Raw genomic sequence first — 15866 nt, 5'->3', positions numbered from 1 at the left:
TCTCTCTCTCTTGGGAAGTTTTAAAATGCATTGTGAGCAACGTATGGGCCAGGGCACGGCACAGCCCCTGGCTCTCCACCACAAAGGTCACACTGGGAAGGACAGGACAACTTTAGCCAACAAATACCCGGGCAAAACTCAGCAAGCTGGGAAGCAAATCCCTGTTTACTCTGCTGTTACAAGGTTGCTAGTGAAATTTATTAAGAGGCATCAGTGAAAAGATGACTACATAATTAAATACACCAAGTATTGATAGTTGGTGTTTTTACTTCCCATCTTGGAAAAAGAGAGAGAAGAAAACGGTCACATCAAAGCCAACTCCTCACTAATGGAAGTACCCACATTGCATACTCCATCGTACCTCCTCCGAGACTAATGAATCTAAGCTAAGGTTTGTACAAGTTACCCTAATAGTATATTTTACTGTTTCAATAAAACACTGTAAGAAAGTAGTTAAAATCTTCCTTTTTTTTTTTTTTTAACGATACATTGCTAGGAACACTAACGAAGTGGAGATTGTAAGAACTGCCACACATCACAGTCCCTGCTCGGCACCAGTAACCAACTTGCACCCAAAGCCAGACCCGAGAGAGTAACTTCTCTTCCCATGGTGGAGCTCGTGGCTGCTCTCCAGAGCCCGCCCAGAGAAGTTTAAAGATTTACAGATGCACTGAAGAGAAGCAACACAAAATTTACGAGCAAGCGCTGCTGCTTAAGATGCACCAGCTCACACGTGAACGTTAAGCATTTTAAGAAACAAACACTCATTTCGAAGGGAGCTTGTCTAAAGGTTAAAAGAAGTGGTTAGTCAGGCTTAATGGATTTATTACAGCTTATATAACATAATTACTATATACCTCGCCTGTGACATGTGCGACGAGAGCAAGCACAATAAATGCATTTTAGATTCCTACTTAATATTTATTCGGAAAGTCAGACCGGCCATAAAAATACCTTCCTTTACAATGTTTCTTCCCCTACCCTTCAACATCCAAGCACTATTATGTAAAATGCTGTGGTGATATGGAAGGAGACACAAAATGCAGCTTTGGAAAGCACAAAGTTGTCTGCTTTAGCAAATGATAAGAAAAATAGCATAGAGCTACTACTATGGAGTTGCTTTAATCAGTGAAAAGGACAGAATCCCAATAGTTTAACTGAGGGTAGGTGGAGTTAATCTGCCGTGGCTACTATAAACTGACAGCCAATTAACATAATCTATAACAAACCGGACACAGAAACAAAGCACATATCTGTTTTCTTTCCCCTCATCTTATTAGAGAAATTAGTGACAGCTGAAAACAAATCAGTGATTTGGTGACCGCTATTTATACCAGAACCACAAAAGCAACACACAAATCATCACTTCCATTAATTCGAGTAGTAGGAACAGACCAAAAGGCTAATAAAATCTTTGTTTCAAAAGCCTAAAATATTTCATTTGGCTATATGAAATTATTTGTTCTAGTTTACAAGAGGCCAAAAAAAAAGAAAAACCAAAATCATGGCAGAAGGTATCGACAATGCTGAAAATCAAAACAGGAAACAAATCACTGCACAAGCAGGAAGAAAAAAAAAGAGGATAAAATGTTCAGTTAAGGTGAAGGGTCATGAAACTTTGAGCTCATCTGATTTAAAGTATCTTACAATATATCTAGCAGGGCTGGTACTTTTCCTCAGAATTGTAAGCATCAAACTGCCTACAATATTCTACGAACACACAAAAAAACCCTGAGTTTCCAAAGTCACTACTGGGTGAAAAAGAGCTTGCTACACCAGTGCCTTAAAAAAAACCCAAAACCAAAGCAGCCCTGCAGATCTCAAGTATATGGAGCAAGCAAGAATTTGTAGCCATCAGAATAACACTGCATTTCTTCTTTACTAAAAATAACCAAACTTGAATTTTAATAAAACAGACAACTTGATCATCTTTCAGAAAGCAAACAAACTTCACCTACCTCAAGCTCTACCTGACTTCCAGCTCAGGTTTTAATAATTCTAATATTTTGATCTTTAAGCGACAATTTTACAGGCTCAACATCAAACTCACAGGATATATAATTCTCTAACCAGACAATTATCTTCCCTGTAATCACTTGCTCAATATTTCCCCCAGGAATCTTCACCCTAGTTATACATGGAAATTTTATTACTTTTTTCATTAGTCTTTATTGTGACTTAATGGCTGCGGTTATGAAGTTGTCAAGAATCAAAGCAATTACTAAAAAGCTTCAAAGAGGTAAAATGTGCAAGTGAATGTAAAGCATGTTTGGGAACAACCCCAAATAGGAAGAACAAACTGCACAATACAATTGAGATAAATGAACCAGCTATGACTAAAAAGACAACATCCACACCCACCCATTCCTGCCAAAAAGGAATCCACTTGAAAATATTTTGGGGGAAAACACACACACAAAAAAAATCCTGCATCTCCTAATGAAAAAAAATTAATCCACTCTTAAGGAATCTTTTATAACCAGAGTACCAAAATGGCACTATTCAAATTAAACAGTGCATCTCACTAAAGCCTTAATAATATGACCTTTATCAAGAACAAGAATTTAAGGATAACAGCGACACAGTTTTGGTATTAAAAAAAAAAAATCAAATTATTCAATCCAGTTGTATATGTTTCCTCCTACATATTCTTTGGGTTTTGGTAGTGGTGGCTCATGCTGGGGATAAAGCTTTTCTTGGTTCTACTAGACCTAACCATAATGCATATCAAAGGTTTAACATCTTGTGTGCGGAGAGCGGAAGAAGATTTAGTTATTACAATAGGATTTGCCAATTTTCTGTAACATGAATACTTAGCATTTATGTGACGCTTTTAATCTTCAAAGAGCTTCCTTCTCACAGTTACCATCCTCAAAAAGAATGCCATTAAGTATTATTAGCCTGTTTTATCCATCTGTAAAGTATCTCCATCAGGGCACACACTGTCACATCGCTATTTGGATTATGTTTGCTTCAAGCAAAGCTAATCAGCACAGGTTCTGTGACAACCCTCCCCATAAGACCAGTGTGGATAGGAATTGCTACATAATAGCCCCAACAGTGAAATAATCCTCCCACCATCTGAGCACTTAAATCTTATTGGCTATATTTTATATCCTCAGGAATTAAAGGAGCCTAGTTTTACATGCTTACCAGCCCAACCCTGGAAGCCACAGAAGAAAACTGAAAGAACCTGAAAATTCAGAAATCTCTGCAGATCATTAAAATAGCTCTGACCATACATACGACCGCGAATTTAATATTAGGGACAAAAATAATTACTGTTATCAATTAAAGAACTGGTAAATTCATTCTCAGTGACTACACAACACAACTTCTAGCCCTGATTAATCACAAGATGCCACCTCTCCTGGCCATAGGCCCCTGTTAGAGCACTTATCGTTTCTTCCCAAATGAGGTGATGGTACTGCTCTAGATGGTCTCAAGTCAGGGAGACCCTAGAAACAAAGCAACCCTTTCTGGGACACCTGCCTTCACCTGAGCATCGTCATCACCCTTTGCTCAGTTTCTAACCTCTTCAATTCCTCGTTTTCCTTTCCTTTTCCACTACTTTTTCTGATGCCTCTTCATAGTTTACATAGGTTGGACATGATTTCCCCAGGATGATGGTTTAAGCTCTCAATCTTCTCAGTATTTAGTCCCATTTCGATTAGAAACAAAACTCTGCTCTTCTGAGCTGTCTATCAGTTTTCCTGGTAAATACACTGGAAGTTTGTATTGTCACAGGTGAGTAGAACAGCTTCTGTCACAATTCTGAAAAGCTGCTTCCATTTTATTACTGTCATGAAAATTATCTAGACAGTTATGCTTGTTAAGATACACAAAATTAGATTATATAACTCATTTCCAAAAAATAAACAGCCCATTAAAACGAAAAGCAAAGGCAAATGCCAACTATGTAAATGCACCACCACATAAAGACCTTGCTACAAAATAATGTAACAAATATTTCATAGCCTGTCTCCCAACAGCGTCAAAGATACTAAATGCAACTATAATATGAATTGTTCTTTAATTTAAAAAAATGAAGCCTAAACCTAAAAGTTAAACATCATCTGCAACTCCTGCATAGGAAGGCAGTGTTTCCTACAGCCTTTAGTGAGGATGAAAGGCAAGGAGTTCTAATTTGCAGTTGCTGGTAAGAGTTTTGATCAAGTATTTACTCAAGTGTTAATCTCTGACAGCTAAAAGAGTAGACTCTAGTTAAGCATAGTATTTAAATACTATCACAAGAATAATAAAAGATTCAGATAATATTTATACACTGCTATACCTTAATTTCTAAAGTTAGAGGAAAAATACTACTCACTTGGAAGTCAAGTGTTTTTGTAAGAAATGATCATGCATGTATGTATAGGACAATAAAAGGCTCTGGATTTTGACCCTTCCTATTGTCAGCTCTTGGGGATACACGTACACAAAATATAACCTCAGCTCAGATGCAAAGTGAACTGCTTTAGTGTCAGGTCATAAATTGATATTTTCTGCTGCACTGTTATAAACACATAACAAGTTTGCTACGCAATGTGTGAACGGTTGAAAAATAAAAGCAGAATCACAAATAGACACACTAGCCTATACAGTCAAGAAATAAAATAAAAACTAACATAACTAACACGTGATTAGTTCTGGGACCCTGCTACACGTTTGGTAGAACACCAAGAACTGAATCAGAGATGGTTTTTAACAGACAATAGCAAACAATTAGCATCACTATTTCCAAACTCCATTTCCACTGCTGCACCTCTTGAACTATCCTGAAAGACATCATACTAGTTTTAAGTGTATCTGTGCTCTTACCAAATTAATCTATAAAAATATTCCTCATTAGGTGCATACTATTCCTAAGGCCCTGCATTCAGAAGAGTGAAGCAGTGCACACACCATGTAACAGCCCTACGGGGAAACCACCTTCCAGTAACTTCACTGCCACTGACCAATTCAGATTGATGTGATGACTCAAATTGCAGAGTTTCATATAAACACACTCTCCATCGTTTCACAGAAAACACGTACAGGAACAGAAAAGGCAGCAGAATGACTTAAAACCAAAGCACTGCAATGCCCTGAGTAGCGTCAGCAGTTGGAATCTCACCCTGAATCCCCAAAGAGACTCGCAAGACGTCCCCAAGGAGTTTACTGTCTCTATTAGAAGCAGTACATTTACATAATGAATTATGATCTTTTTATATGAAGAGAGATTTATCAAGTAGTCTATATTGTGCTTTTTAGCCTCTATTCTAGTAATACGCTGGCTTCTGCAGGTATTTAAGCAGTGCTCTATATTACAATTAGTGTGTGTTATGGTTCCTTCCTCCTTTAACCTATCTACACTGCAATCTACTCGTTATTTAAGGAATAAGATTAGCTCACACAAGACATTTACCCAGCTGTTCTTTCTGCAAGGTGATTAGAAGACAACACTGAATTGCAAGTCACACAAAAAAAGCGGGCAATTTGTTAGTAGCAAAAAGATCAATTACAATTCTTTAGGAAAAGAAAAATCATGTTGTTAGCTCTGCGATTGGAAAACCGGGACCAAAAAGTTTTTGTATTACTTTTCCACTGATACCAACCCTTGTTAACACCCTCACAGAATACAGAGCAGGCTGCACTGACCACACAAACTCCCACTGCTGATTTTTCTTAAAGCAATGCTGCCTCTGTGATGTGAAAACCCACTTTTCTAATTTTAAAACTAAAATCCAGGATTTTACTGTATCACATTGGCAGGGAAAACGTGGTAAAAATCTTCTTTACAAGACTAGGAAATTTCCAGTGCAGAATCAGATTTTGTTTCTGGATCACACCTAACAACTAGAAGCATGGATTGAAAGAAAGTGCTTCTTCAGCCCAAAATAGATTCACGATGCCATATTCAAGTTCATTTTTAGAACAAATTTAATCTGCAAAACTGAAGTTCTCATAATTACTATCCCAACACTTTCAGTTCTTTTTCTCTACATTCACAGACTTATTAAATCTGGCACTTCCTGTTCTGCTTAGGCTTCTGAGTGGAAATGTGGAAGAACCACATTTTTTTCATTCAAGGTTTCAGAATTTTAAAAGAACAATTTTCCAAACTAATGCAGTAAAATTGATCATTTAAAACACTTGTCAAAAAAATCCAACTAAATCAGTCTTATGATCATTTGCAGAGTTCAAGTGAGACAGTAGCATGTGCCTATTAAGTATTTAAGTTCATGACCAAAGCAGTCTGCCACAGGACAAAACCTGAGCACTTCCTATTATCACTATAAATTAAGATAAGGAATATCCATTCAAAACACACACGACAGAAATGTAAGCATACATTCCATATTAAAGACTTCACATGAAATTAAATTGCATGAGTGGATGACAACTGAAAGATGGGCAAACAATAAGATAGATACAACGTGAACAAAGAACAAAGCTTGTGAGGAAGAATTCCAAAGTCTTGTAACAGGTTTTATTTTTAAAAGGTGAAGAATATATTTCTATGCAGAATGTAATTATTTCTTATTTTGGCCTGGTGACATTGCCTCTAATAACTTCTGGGACCAATTCAGACTGTAAACTAGGTGAAACAGCTTCAAAGGATTTGGACATTAAAAAAAAAAATCCTCAAAATAATTGTTATACGAGACGGTGTAAAGTATAGCTCCACTTTCCCTTTGTAGCTGCTGGTTAGAAGCACGTAGGGGGTTCTGACGACTGGTGGGGCTGCCTCACTCCACACCAGTTCCACACTGCAGCTCAGAGAATCATAGGACCGTCTAGGTTGGAAGGGACCTTCAAGATCATCTAGTCCAACCATCAACCCAACTCTGCCAAAAAAACATCACTAAACCATGTCCCCCAGCACCACGTCAACCCCTCTTTTGAACATACATGTACCTGCAGAGAACCTGACCAGAAGAGAAGGCAAATCCACTTTTAAGGTACAAAAGAACGTCTCACTCACTGTTTAAAGCCATTCTAAAAGTCAAAACTGAATGTATGGCAATGTGTAAAGCCAGATGGTATTTTTGCCCATCTTCTCAGTCTGTCCAAAGTTCTCCATTGAGAGGAAGGTGCTGTCCTGTTACTCCCAACACCATCCCTGTCCCAGAAGCTCTGGCTGGTTTGCAGTGTGCTAGTGAACACAACCTATGCAGTTTAGGAACATTGGTCCAGAAAAGAGGTCATTATTTTGCCCCAAAATCACCACGTGGTAAGCACAAGAAGTTGTTGGCCTCATCAGAGCAACTCTGTGGGATAGGAGAGGCTTCTTCTGTGTTGTGACAGCTGAAAGGAGAAGGGAAAGGAGGATTGAAACACCCTAGAGATCACGGCATGTCACTTGATATGCCAGGTCACCCTACCTGGGACCGCTAATCACTTCAGCAGAGGTAATGATTCAGGGAAGTAGCTATTTCAGTGCTTTTGCCATTTTTACATTAAGTAATGTATACAACAGGAAATAAACCCTGGTCCTTACAAACTGCCTTGATTATCATTTGTCCAAACCTTTCTCAGGCACATCCTATTTTGCCTCAAAGGCCTCGTTGCAAATGTTAGCAAATTTTTAAAACAATTTCCTTAACTGATTAGATTATTTAAGCAAGAAACACACATCTCTATCTCCTAGAACTCAGCTGCATGTCCATATTACACTAAAATAATGAAGGAATTTTTTATTGTCATTATGATAAATGACTCCATGGTCTACACAGAGAAATGCCGTGATTGATTATAACCTCCATCATTTTTTTTAAACAGATTTGGTGAACCACTACAAAATCTATAGAGACACATTTTGTTTCAAACTGAGATCTGAACCCAGCTTATACCCAGTAAGAATCAGAAATCCAGAAAAGCTTTTACGCCAGTTTAATAAAACTACAGATAAAAGAGACGCACTCGTTCCAAACATGTCCCCACCTATAAGGAGGACTACGCCAACGCTGCTCAATTGTAAACACAAGCTCATAAAAAACCCACTTCTCAGAGGTGTTAAAAATCATTATGTAAAAAAGAAATGCTAAGTCTTATTACACAGCTAAACGGAAAACACTAAAGCTACACAGACACAGTCATCACTAACAAAAGTAAGATGTCCCTGAAGAAATCACAAAAGAGAATGTGCATTAGGATTCTGCCACTCTTTAGGCAAGCAGGGTATTTTTATTCCAGCAAGTGCTAGCAATAATATAGTATTCAAAGTTTTGTGAATTAGACCCTTTCAAACTCTTAGGCAGAATCTACATTAATGGATTTTTCTTCTACATTCATCTTTGCCCAAAGGCTTCATTGTCTCATTATGTAAATGACCTTTTCATATGAAAATTAAATGTTAAAGATGCTTTTTGTAGTTATTCAATACTGCAAATATCACATGGACATCCACAGTAATTCAGACTAAGTATAACTTAAAAAAAAGAAACTGCTTCAAGCAATATAACAAATTAAGAAATAACTTGTTTTTAAGATATTTAAATATTGAGAGTCTTATTTAGAATCAAACTCCAGAGCTTTCTTTTCCATACAGAAAATTGAACTAGGAAATCACCAGTTTCATTACGGACAATACCAAAGACTAGACTGCAAAATGCATTTAGGAAGACAGGCATGCTGGACTTGAAGACCTGGAGTAGGCTTTCCATCTCATCGGACATCCCTTGTAGAACTCAGTGAGCAGTCAACACCCAACTGGAGCTCAGCTAAAGAGGGGTTGGGCAGTTCAAGTCAAACGCTCTGCGCTCCCAAGTAGCCTCCACAGAACATCAACTCCCACTTGTTATTCAGAATAATTCCATAAGTTACCACCAACCAGTTTAGCCCTGCTGGCTGCCAACGGTGTCTGGAAATACCTTACTCTGAGGTTCCATGGCGAGACTCCAAACGTTTCTTGGTGTCCCTCAGCCAGCAGCAGTAAAACCAGATTGTAGCTCCCAACCCAAAGGAACACAGCACCTCCCCAGCCCAGCAGGACTCAAGTGGATGCCCAGCTCCCCACTGAGCAAATCTTTAAAATTAACAGACTACTGTTAAATAACCCAGGAGGCCCTAAAAAAACCCACCTGGGTAGCTCTGGTTTACAACAGTCCCTGAAATAACTTAGTGAAGAGAAACGACCCTGGTATTTCAAAATGCAACACTTGTTCCACCCCTCCTCTATTTCTTTCCTGTATGCTCACTGTATTTTGCATTTCTTCTTGGACCAAAAAAGAGAAGAATTATTTTTTTAAAAAATTAGTAGCTAAGGCATACGGATGCCATAATAGGAGCTCAAGTACATACAACTCATTAGACCTACCTGGCACTCCCCATATACCAAATTATTTAGAACAAACGTATGACTTCACAACCTAAGCAGAAATAAACTCCATTTTCAGAAGATATTCCATCATTCTTAAGCTGACAGACATTAGTAACATCTGTTTTTTTCAAATACAGAAAAATCATCATCAGTCCTATCACAAAGCGGCAGTTGTACAATAATCTTAATTTACAGAATTAAATAGACATATCATGCCTCACCTAATCACGTAACTTGCTAATGCTATGTTCTTTTTTATCCTCACAAAGCTTGTCATCCTTTCACAGGCCCATTTTTTGAATGTGATTTCATTTTTTTGAGTACTAAAGAACTGAATGCCTTACTTATTTTATGAAATGAGACAGGAGGCTGGTTTCCCTTTGAGCAGAAGAAAGGGGTGAGAGTTGTTTTACTCATTTCTCCCATTGCACCAGCAGCCAGAAAGCCTGATACTGTTATAGGTCAAGTACAACAAGACTCAAGTAGACCCCCTCTTTCTTTTTTTCCACATTTAATTAGAGATGCTTCATATAATTTTGAAAATCTTCCTAGTTTCTATTTTTGGCTTATTTTATTTTCTTTGTATTTTCACTGCCAAGTAGATGTAGGGCCCTGATGTTGTGTTTCATAAAAAGAAGGCTTTTCAAAATTCAAGAGGAACAGAAATATCTCATAGAATCTGTCAGGCTGGAAAGTATCTCAGGAGTCAACTGGTTCTACCTCATGCTTGAAACTGGGTCAACACTGAACCCAGACCAGCTTGCAGAGAGCTTTGTCCAGGCAGGTCTTGAGAACCTCCAAAGATGAAAGTTCAACAATTTTCTCTGGGCTTGTATATTTTAAAAAAAAAAAAAAAAAAAAAAAAAAAGCGCCTGCTTTTAAAGGAGTAAAAACTAGAAACTGATTAGAAAGAAGTGACCATGAAAGTAACTGTTTTCATTGTTTAAAATTCAAGGAATAAAGCAGAACAAGCAAGAGTTCTACGAGCTATGAGACATATAGGCATATAATCTATATAACAAATCAATGCTTTCTATACTCAATTTTAGTCTACATATCGATATAAGAAAACATATTATGTATGTAAGAGCCTGATAGTGTACTTTTAGCTTACACCAAGACGTTTAATACTCAAAATGAGGATTTGTTCAGCTTATCCTGTAACTTCCAGCCACCATGGCTGAAATGATATTATCTCTTTACGCTCATTTGGCAGCTTTCCTGACCGCTTTGATTTCAATCTCTAGTAATATGCTGACAGGACAAAAGTGCAGCTAATATTATGAACCTACTATTATTTAGAGACACGATTCACCTGTTGAAGTGAGAAACCAGAGGACTCCCAACATTAACTGAATCACTTTTCAAGGTTTTGTGGGCTTTTTGCTTTGAAATGTTCATTTCTTGTTTCTGAAATGCCTGGGTTCTTAAATCCTCTTTCAACAGCCTTACATCACATCCAGCATTTGATCACTTACTCACCAAGTTACTGCCATGCAAGCATGGGAACTTGGGAACCATCTAAAAATTATTAAACTTACTAAAAGGTATGTGATCAGCTCCCTCAGAACCACAGCACCCGCAGAAGCTTAAACAGAAGGCAACATTTTCCCCTGATTCATAAGTTTTCAGCTGGTATTTCGTAAAGAACTTCTAAAGACCACAAAAGGCATCTCAGGAAAGGAAACTTACTGTTAGTTGACTTAAGTTCACTATACAAATGTTCCTCATTTCCACTAGGAAATAACTTGGGCAGTTACAAAAAAGAAGAGGTTGAAAACCACTGAGTACACTTCTCTAAACTCGGAACCTGAAGTAAAAGAAGAGAAAGTGGTCACTGCAGCTTAGCAGATGAAGAATTACAGATAAAGAACCTCTACTCTAATAGTAGCTGCATTTCATCAGTTTGTGGAAGTTTAAGCAGAATTCCCCAAGTCACTTGTGCATGGTATTACACGTTCAGCAGAGACTACTCAGGTATCCTCCCAAAACAAGCATCAGAACTGAATGCCAAAGTTGTGAAATAATTACTGCTCTGTGAATTTGAGCGGCTACTTGCAGCTCTACAGCTTTATAAACAGGAAGTGTGAAGCTATGCATTCATACCTGCTTTCATCATATGACAGAGCCCTAAAGCCATCAAACACTGGCTGACATAACAAGTCTCGCTGTATAATCTAGACTGTCTCAACAGTGGATTCTATTCATTCTGATAGCTAGAAAAGAAAAAGAAAAAAAAGAAGGCTGAGAGAGATCTAGGCATTTTCATCACATGCATCTGAAAACCCAAAGCTCCTTAAACAGGAGGAGGCAGGTTTACACCCCTAGAAAACAACACATCCTGAAGAACGCTTGCCTACCTGTGGTGTTGAAGCACAGTTTTCCAGGTATCAGAGAACAAAAAGTAGGATAATTGCATTTTTGGGATACCAAAAGAAGATAATAAACCATTAAAATGGTTCCCTGATCATTCTTACCCAAAAAATACACCTGGGATTTTAAAAAATTAATTTCATAGTCTGGAGCAATAAAAAGTAGCCTTCCATGGGCTCAAGGGCTGAGTCCATGGATTTTGTCACCAGGCTGAGATAAAGACAACCTCAAATAGATGATTATATATTTGCACAAGTTTTCCATCATCCTTTTGTCAGATTTATTACATCTGCACGCTTGAGGATGTTAATGATCAGGCACCAGATATATATGCCTTGATTTAAATAAAACAAATGTAGCTATTTTTCAAATTCAATCAGGACACAAAAGGTCGTTAGCAAGATTTATCCTCTGCCCATCACATAGCATCACTCATTATTGGAAAGCATACTAACGAACCTTTTTGTAGATTAAAGCAGGTTTTCATTGCTTTGACAGGCTTGTTGTTCTGCTATTGGTAGCATCTTTGAGATACATGAATAGAAAAGAAAACCGTCTTCAAAAATTACTATTTCATGACCTCTCCAGAGGCAAATCCTGTAAGATTGATACATCTGCAAGTTTTGCCTCAATAACAGCTGCCGTTTTACCTGCATGCACATTTTTGAAAGACGGTACTGGTTTTGTCCTTTCTTTTTGCTCTGTTTCTCAGAGATCATTGTGCACAAAACAAAATACAATGAGACAGGTCTATCAGAAGCCACCCATTTCTTCAAAGCACATAATCACTGATATTGGGGCAGTTCCCCCTTCTTCCATCCCGGCATACATGCAACAGAAATCGTACCCTGCTTTAAGCAGAAAGAAAAGCCTTGCCTTCCTCTCTGGCACAAATTTGACAGATCCATGATTATGGATATGACTCGATATTTAGCATACATAGGCTGAAAATGGCCTGAGTTAGCATGACCTGCTCAGAGCAGCATTCACAGAAACTTTGACTACAGATTGTATTATCTCACCAATTCCAAGCACCTTCGTAAATTTACACCCAGTCTGCGATTATATTCTGAAAATTACTTAATCAGAATACATTAACAGTCACTGGAAAACACAGGCCTTAGGGATCTGAAACAAACTGGCCATCAATACCACGCAGCCATCTCTTTCCTGGGGAATCCTCATTAAAATATTCTATACACAACACAGCATAGCGCAGGAGCTGCTGTGCTGGAGCTGACACAATAGTAACAGAAAGTTCTTCCTTTTATAAAGTTTTATTGGCCCGAAGACAGCCCTTTAAGGAATCAGGTGACAAGGCTGCCAGAAGAACAAGTTAAAGATAAGGTAGGCTTTCTAGCACTACCTCCTTGGCATGAGGCAAGGCCCAACGCTGGGCAGTTCTCAGAAGGAGGGAGCAGCCAGCCAGCCTGGTGAACAGAATGGGAGCAGAGGAGTCAGGAATCACAGACACACAATGGAAAAGGGAAATCTCAAACCAAAAAGGGATAGTGCCTGAGCTAGGGAAGCCTGCCTGACTCGTGGCACTGCCCAAGGAAGAACGTTGCTGTTGGAGCCCAAGGCTAAGAAAAAAAGCAACAAATTCTAGAGCCACATTACCAGTTTACATCATCACAAACTTAGTTTAATAAAATAACCAATCATGTCATGCCCAATTTGGAAGGAAGCACCTATTTTACTTCACCTGTAAAGACCTGTCCATGAACTTCACCTCCTTACAGAGAAGTTGTCCTCAGGAGGAGGCCTACAGCATCAAGAAGAGCTCTCACCACAAGTTCAGAACCAATACCTTTTCCACTGCAACAGGCAAAGCAGTGCTTCTGGTGACCATAAATAAGATGACCATAATTTGGCAATATTCATTGTAAGAGAAGAGATGTTAAAAATAGCATTCTTACTTTTCACTCCCAAACTAAGCAACCAGACACAGATTTTTACAGGGTGTGAGGGGAAAAAGGAAGACTAACAAGACTCAGAGTGACCTGCACTGGTGGACACAAGACAACTTCATCTTGCCCATCCGCACGGCCACACCACCCACAGCACAGTCAGTGGTCTGTGCCAACCAGCAGAAAAAAATACATTTAAAATTGCAGTACTCTCTCATGCTCCAGGGTGAAAAAGGCCCATTAACACTAGGCCGCTCTCACATTTTCATCTCCTTGAACAGAAGTTATACTTTAGCTACAGTTATTTATATTGTGAGTGTTTAACCACAAAAACTCTCCTCACCTTCACAACCTTTGGTTCCTCCCAAAATGGAATTGCAATAAAGAAAAACGCAGCCATTCACAACCTAAAAGTCGGCCTTATTTTCTGACGCTGACAGAACCAGCAGCACTCGCTGCATTTTTCCAGATATTCTGAACAACTGAAATGAAAACTAGCCTCTCAAAAATACGAGCACAACATTAGGAATGATTAGTACTTCTACAAGTACAGTTAACCACTACAGATTACATATGAAGAATTCTTACAATATTCACCTAATATAAAACTTTCGCAGCATTTAATGACCAGGACACAATGTTAGAGAAGGCAGATCTAATTGGACATAAATATGTCTGGCCTTCTTTTTTTAATGTTTATGTTTATCCATTATCACCATTTGTGTCCCCAGAAATGCCACACACACCAGCATGGTTCTGTGCAAGTAAGAATGGCCTAACAAATGATGTTTTGATAACTAGCCTGTTTTATACATACAATGATTCACTGGTTAAGTAAACGACATAGTTATTTAGCAAAACATCGATTTATATTAGAGAGCCTAAAACAACCTTTCTGTTCCCCTACAGAACAACAGTATTAAATACCTCATACAGATAGAATAACATCAAAGAAAAATACTACATTTACTGCGCGAGAAAAAAATTTAAGTAACTTTAAAAAATTCTCTTATTTTTATGTCAAGCATACTTTTAATTATGAAACATCCAGACCAACTAGATTTTGAAGCACTGTATGAGTTTAAATTTAACTTTAAAATTCAAAACATTTAGGTTTTTTTACTGGAATATGCACCCTGATCAAATGAATGTATTTTCCACCAAAAAGCGCATTTCAAACACTTCCTGTTATATTCAACTTCACACCATTACCAAGCTACATTTATGACTCCTCTAAAAATACACACACCAATGCTTTTAAAGACTCTCTATACTTTCACTAGAAGTGAAATTCTTCAAGGCTGTTACGTTTAAAATCTGTAGCAAAAGTGAGTTTGAATCACATATTTGTTTCTTCTGCTTGACAGTATGTTGCTCCATTTCCTATCTGACATGGCATCCCTCAGAGGCTCCACCACCATAAAAAAAAAGAAAGAATTAAAAAAATATTTAATAAAAATCTCATTTCACTTTCATTTCTTTCTCCTTCAATTAACGCTCCCCATTTCCTCCCAGCTTTCCCTCATCAATCATTTCGTGCTTCCCAGATGTAAACAGAAATAAAAAGGGCAGCCATGTATCGGTTTGAGCTGATGGATTTTATCAACGCTTCAAACATCAAACAGGTGAACTGCTTGAACTGCCTGCACCGCATCACATGAATGCACAATAAAACAACAATTAGAAAAAATAAAAAAAAATAAACCCAAGCAACTATCCTCCCTGCAAACCATTTACTGTTGAAAATTACTGTCCCTCTTTGTCCTTGGACTTGGCTATCAGTTCTGGAGCAAGGTATCTGCCAGGGTGTAGCTCGCCTCGGAGCCCTGCAGCTGCGAGTATTCAGCCTTCGCCTTGTTTATGTTTATCCCTTCGCTAGTTCCTCTTTAAATTCGCCGGGAGGAATCTAGAAACGGACTCAAACAACAACACAGCGAATAAACCACGCAGGGAGGGCTGCATCCCTCTCTCCCCGGCCCCGCAGCTGGGAGGGAAGGAGGTCCCCCCCCCCCCCGCCGGTGAAACACGCGGAGCCGGGAGCTGACAGGGGCGGCGCGGCAGCTCCTGTCACACCGGGATGGCACCAGCTCCCGACGCCCGGTTTTCCGGTAGAGCCCGGCGACGGCCAGGCCCAGGGCTGCCCGGCGGCGGGAGGCACCGGCGGCATCTCCCTCAGCCTTCCCCGGCCGAAGTCGGGATGGCGCGGAGGAGAGGAGACCCCCCCCCGCCCCCCCCCCTCCACGGCCCCATTATTAAGAGAGGGGAGATAAATAAATAAA

This window comes from Calidris pugnax, unplaced genomic scaffold (assembly GCF_001431845.1).
Source record: "Calidris pugnax isolate Ruff unplaced genomic scaffold, ASM143184v1 scaffold45, whole genome shotgun sequence".
Classification (NCBI taxonomy): Eukaryota; Metazoa; Chordata; class Aves; order Charadriiformes; family Scolopacidae; genus Calidris; species Calidris pugnax.
This window is presented reverse-complemented; position numbering follows the sequence as displayed.